The sequence below is a fragment of the Limulus polyphemus genome, unplaced genomic scaffold, assembly GCF_000517525.1.
Source record: "Limulus polyphemus unplaced genomic scaffold, Limulus_polyphemus-2.1.2 Scaffold29, whole genome shotgun sequence".
Lineage (NCBI taxonomy): Eukaryota > Metazoa > Arthropoda > Merostomata > Xiphosura > Limulidae > Limulus > Limulus polyphemus.
In genome coordinates, this window is record NW_013665639.1 from 1,489,347 (window position 1) to 1,495,484 (window position 6,138).

A 6,138-nucleotide genomic window follows, 5' to 3' on the forward strand; every position below is an offset into this window, starting at 1 on the left:
TTCACTTATCAGAAATGCATCTGCAGCAGTAATAAAATTAGTGAAAGTATTATTCATAATTGATAGTGTTTAATTTTCCTTTAAAAGGGAAGCGCAGTATTAAGATAAGAAAGATAAGATAATTCTAAAATCTCGACACCCTATCTGAGTATTTATTTGATAACTAGTAATAAAGTTTAACACTAGATGACAGGGTAAGCATTATACGTCCAGCTATATTTTAAAGAAACCCAACGCCTAGTTGCTGGGTGTACTCGTGCTGTTTTTTGTTTTAAGTACTTGGAAAATTTGGTTCAGGCGTTTTCCAGGAAGTAACATTAAGTTATATAAATAAACAAAGTTTGGTTACAAAGTAACCAATTTAGAAATTAAAACACTGACAGGCCTGTTTCACATTCGGAACTATTGGACGATAGTGTTTAGTATAAAGGTTTGTCAAAAGTTGTACTAGGCATTTAATAGATTTGTGTTAGTTTATTTAGGTTATAAGGCCCATTGTTTACTTCTTTAAATTATATATTAAAGTTAGTACGTTTCAGCATAATAATAGAAATAATGAAATCACTTCTCTCCACGGGCCATACAAGTTGTCCTTGAAAGCCCGAAATAGCGAGAATGTTAAGACTTGTAGAGATTCAAATAACTACGTCATGCTAAAAGAAAAACCGAAAATGTTAATCAACAGATCTGATTAGTTCTATTTGAATTAATATAAGCTAGTTACTTTATTTGTGTGCATGACGTAATTTTTGTAATTGACTGATGTATATTATTGGTTTCATCAATTAGTACAATGTAACAGAACACAGACTTTGTTTATTTATTGAATTTCGCGCAAAGCTAATCAGGGCTAGCCGTTCTGATTTCAAGTGATAGACAGCTAGTCAACACCACCAACCGTCAACTCTCTCGCCACTTTTTCCCAACGATTAGTAGGATTGACTGTTACATTATAACGTCCCCGCGGCTGAAAGGAGAGGGAGCATGTTCGGTAACGGGATTCGATATTATGACCTGCGCCTTATAAGTCGATCATTCTAACCACCAGGCAAAAATATATAGAATTAAAAAGTTTTTTTTCTTTATGAATTAGGATTATGAGTAATGAGAAAGAACTTGGAGATATACATATCTGAAAGTTTCATTTCATCCATATTTATTTTGAATATTCATCCAGAAAAATATTTTACATAAAAAAATACCAAAACTTCTACATAAATTATTTCTAGATTAACATATCTGATATTTAATGGAAAAGAAAATTTAACCCAATTCGACATGTTGGTGTTATCTTTATTGTTTTTGTTTGTTTGTTTTTTACTGCTATATTCAAAGATAACTTGCTTAATAATAATTATCCTTTTTGTTTAAGAGTTCCAAAATTTCAAGAACATTTGAATATACATACTTAAGTTTACTGAAACCAGAACCGAAGCGTCTCACCCGATATGTCTGTGGTAAGTTGTAAAAGTGTGTGTGTGTTTCTGAAGTGTCACATCGAGCTATCTGCTGTGTTCAACGAGAGGAATCTAACCCAATATTTCTGTGGTAAGTCGTAAAAATGGTTATAATTTTCACTTTGTCATAAAGGACAAAAACGTGTTTTTTTATTCGTCACAATTAACGAAATCGGGTTTTATATTTTAACATTTTTATGATATTTTGTAACATTTGTGTTATGAGTTCTGTCAACATTTTTTAAACTAAAATGATCATATGTATAATCGTAAACAACTACACTTTTTCGATATTGGGCAAAACATTTGCAATTCTTTTTCACTCTACACATAACCTGGTATAAAAGTTTATTTGAGGAACTGCAAATTAAAAGGTAGGATGAGTCTGTCTGTTTTGAATTTCGCGCAAATCTTCACGAGAGCTAATTTCGCTAGCCTTCCCTAATTTAGCAGTATAAAACTAGAGGAAATACATCTAATCATCACCACCAACGCCAACTCTTGGGCTACTCTTTTACCAACTAATAATGGTTCTGACCGTCACATTATAACGCCCCCACGATTCGAACCCGCAACACTCAGATTGCGAGTCGCGCGCCCTAACCATCTGGTCATGCCCACGGATGATAGGATGAGGGTTCAGTGTATAGTAATAAGTTGACCAAGAAATATAACCTAGAAAATAAAACAAACATACATATCTTTGATAGAAAGGCGGAAGACTTTCGAAACGTTATCCTTTACACTTGTTTTTCTACAACAGGCAGTTGTCGTCCATTCACCTAAATTTCGACATACATTTCTACGTGTGTATATATATGTGTATTACATACGAGCCTTGTAATTTGCTCTTCAAACTTTCCTGTAATTCTGAAGGTGTAAACAAGTTCGTTATTTTAATAGTAAGTACTAAAATTTTCACTAATATATATCTAAAATACTTGTCTTTAATTTTTTGTGTATTTTTACCATGCGTTGTATAATGAAGTCTTTGTTCCAACACGACGATTAATTATATTTTGACAACAACATATTACAGTTTTGCTTAGAATGTAAGGAATGTGGACTTCAGGCAATCTATAAAGACCGATAGAGAAAAGTTCAAGATTAGTTTCAGGTGACTACAGTTACCTTTTCCTGAGGATATACGTGTTTGTCAGAAGGAGTTTTTGTCTTCTGACAGCTGATAAAGATTTTAACGCAGTTGGTATTCAATTGTTTTTTTTTTCACTCAATCCCAAGAGCTAACAATGTAGACAGCATTGTTTCTGAACTTTACGGTTCTATCTCATAACAGCGATAAGTTTACGGACTTATAACGCTAAATTACGGGGTTCGATTCCCCGCGGTGGACACAGCAGATAACTCAATGTGGCTTTGCTCTAAAATAAACGAACAAAATATATCTGATAAATACGATAATGATTACTAGAGCGGACTATTAAATATCACAATTACATCTAACATACAAATTAATTTCCAAAAATTCCAAACTCTGTTTGTTTGATACAATGGATAAAGTTTAATTGAAAGTTACAATTAATATTAACTTCTGATCAATCTACTTATACAAATCATAACTAAACATATATACATAGGAATAAGCGTACTTAATTAAATATAATGTTAAAGCTATACATCAGTTATAATTATCAAACTATATTATTTATAATGATTGGAGCGCATTGTTTCATCAGTTGGACACCTTCGCTGTTAACGATATTTTCAGCCGTAAACTTATTTTGAAAATGTATATGAGACCTATTGTACAAATTATGTGACTTTTTTTTAAGAAAACGACACCCGTGAGATTTCTTTTCAGCTAATTCTTCTTGCATTATCTTTACAAACCAAGCAATGTGATAAACAGGTATATCATATTTTACAAACGTGATCTTAAATGTGTTATTGAGGTGATATAGAAAGAAAAAATACAGTCACACAAGTTGTCTTTGAATTTCTAAATTTCAAAAGATATAGCATGCTTTAACAGAATATAGTTATTTATAGTAGTGAGTGGTTAATGACCACAATCAAGCAATTAGGCCTAGCCGAATCTCTGTAACCTTCATATAAAACGGGCAATCTTGAAGAGATAGGCTGCAGCGAGGGTTGAAGGTCATCGTTAAGTGTGGGTTTTCCTTCGGGCAGTTTGGAATTGTTTATCGAAGCTAAGACACTTTTATGAGTAACACAGATGTTGGTGTGCAAGTTACACTAGGTAGGTAAATTCAGCAGGTGTCCTTCCTAATAGTATGCACAGTAAACCGAACCATCTAGGGACTTTAAATTATACTAATAAAGTACACTTGTCTTCAGTAAATTTGATTTAGGGTCATTACTTCCTTACAAATTCAACTGTTGGTGTTTTTGTCTATAACTCTAGTCTAGACTGGGTACTACTCTTAACTAGGTATTTCAAAATTTATTGATAGAACAAAATGTATTCGAACTGAGTGTCTATTAACGAAACTGGCGCTTTAATTAATTAAATGTACATTCCGTTTTTATTTCATGAAATCGCGAGTTTCATTATTCGTTGTCAGCATGTATCAATCATAACTGATGAGTAATCCACCAATCTGTAAACATGTTTCTCAAAACAACAAAATTCTTAAACAAAATACTTTCATCTTTTTCCCCATGCATAATTTAAAAGGCTTACTTCGATTTGACAAATAAAATTGAAGGATTTTGTACTGTTAAAATAAATGAAATTATTGAAGCTATTAATATAACTAAATTAAATATGAAATATATATATATATATTGTTGATTTTTGCGTTTTGTCTTTCCCAGTAAAATTGTATATTGCTAAATTCCAGAGATTTTCACAACAGATTGTTGTAAAGTAAAAGAAAAAACTTAATAAGCGAGACTACGATGACAGCATATAATTCAAAAGAATGGTTCCACATTATAGGTTAAATCTACGTAAAAGGAGCACAAAATTAATTCAATATTCGCAGCTGTTGGCAAGGAGAATTATGCCATTCTGTAAATTGGTGATTTTAAAATCTCTCTCAATATATCAATAATTACAACGTAATAAATATCGTCGATATACTTCGGTAATTCTTCAAACAGCGAAACAGCTTGAACTTGTAATTACTCTCAGCTTCAGAGAATTAAAGCATTTATGAAATTATGGCACTTTTTATTGTTCGATACCTAAAAGACAGAATTTTATTTTTGCCTCTGTTATAAATTTTTACCATGAAATTCTGTGCGACAAATACAGATTTTAAATTACATGACTATTCATCAATCTCGGATTACAATAAAATGCGTTTTCAAAAATATTCGTTAACGCTGTTTTAATGTTTTGTTTCCGAAGCTATAGAAGGGCTATTTGAACAAAACGGTCCATTATTTGGAACTGATATATGAAAGCAGGGCTGTTCAACTGGCGAACCGCATCAAGCATAGGAAGGACCCCTCAGGGGAAACTTAAGTTTGTAAAAATTACTTATATCACATTTTAAAAGTAACACTGTTGGAAAGGTGGACAGAATATAGATGCAATCCGCTCCTCTACTGGTTTGAAATTAAACAACACTGGAGTAGAGGAGAGCTAGATAATCGACGGTAACCCACCGCTAACCTTTGGGCTACTACTGTCTGATCGAATAGTGGGATTTCACCGTTACTTTTCGGGGATACCCCTGGCTCTAAATTGCGCGGAACCCGCTGATTCACAATCCCACCACGTTAACCACTAGACCGTGCCCGAATTTAATTCAAATGATGTCTTGTGAATTAACAAATTGTATATATTTAACTGGGAGGGAGATATACATATATATAACAGTTTAAACAGTTCTACATACATTAATGGATTTGCTAGTTAGTAAATATTTGTTAGAAGAATTAAGACACTGCTTTAAACAGATTTTTGACAAACACTATTTATTATTATTATTTCTTAATTACTTTACCTTTTCGTATGGTGTTTTACTGACGTGAGCTAATGATAAAAACTATAAGGTAATCAATAAATTAATGTCGCGTTTTGGAACACTTTCATTAGCCACACCACAAAAACGTACATCACGTATAATAATTATAGGAACCGCCTAAACGTCACGTTAGTGTAGCCTATTATAATGTGTAAAGTTTAGTATACTTTAATCCCTTATAGTGATAGCACACGACGAGACACACACATTCGGCAAGTAATGCTGTTTGAATACAAGAAGGGAAACAACGCCTCTGTAGCCACAAAGAATATCAAATAAGCTGATAGAATTGTTTTTTAACGTTCGATGGTTCAGCAAATTTCGTTCAGGTGACTTTAGCCTTAAAAACTTTGGTGGCAGGGGCCGACATGTTGGAATTAATATTGATGCTCTAAAAACGCGTGTTGGGTCTAACCCAAGACAACACACTCGTGAAATGGCCCTGAAATCACATGTCTCTTATGAAACAATACGTAAACATCTAAGGAATATGGGAAAACTCTATAAAGAAAGTGTTTGGGTGCCTCACAAACTTTCCCATGATCATCGTTTCCAACGTGTGAACGTTTCTTCGTCTCTTCTGGCGCTGGAACCATTTTTGGACAGAATTGTCACCGGTGGTGAAAAATGGATTCTCTATGCGAATATTAAACGCCAAAAACAATGGCTCACTCCCAGACAAAGACCACTTCCGACCCCAAAACTTGGACTCCATGCGCAGA

General features: G+C 33.3%; 1 long non-coding RNA gene across 1 annotated transcript in view; it reads left to right on the forward strand.

Annotated features, from left to right (window-relative positions):
- Window positions 1-387: 387 nt before the first annotated feature.
- The window catches only part of LOC111085880, a 69,341-nt gene continuing 63,590 nt past the window's right edge, over window positions 388-6,138 (forward strand). Inside the window, exons 1-2 of the long non-coding RNA XR_002610651.1 lie at window positions 388-430; window positions 1,373-1,548. This is a non-coding gene — a long non-coding RNA (uncharacterized LOC111085880). The remainder of the gene's footprint in view (window positions 431-1,372; window positions 1,549-6,138) is intronic.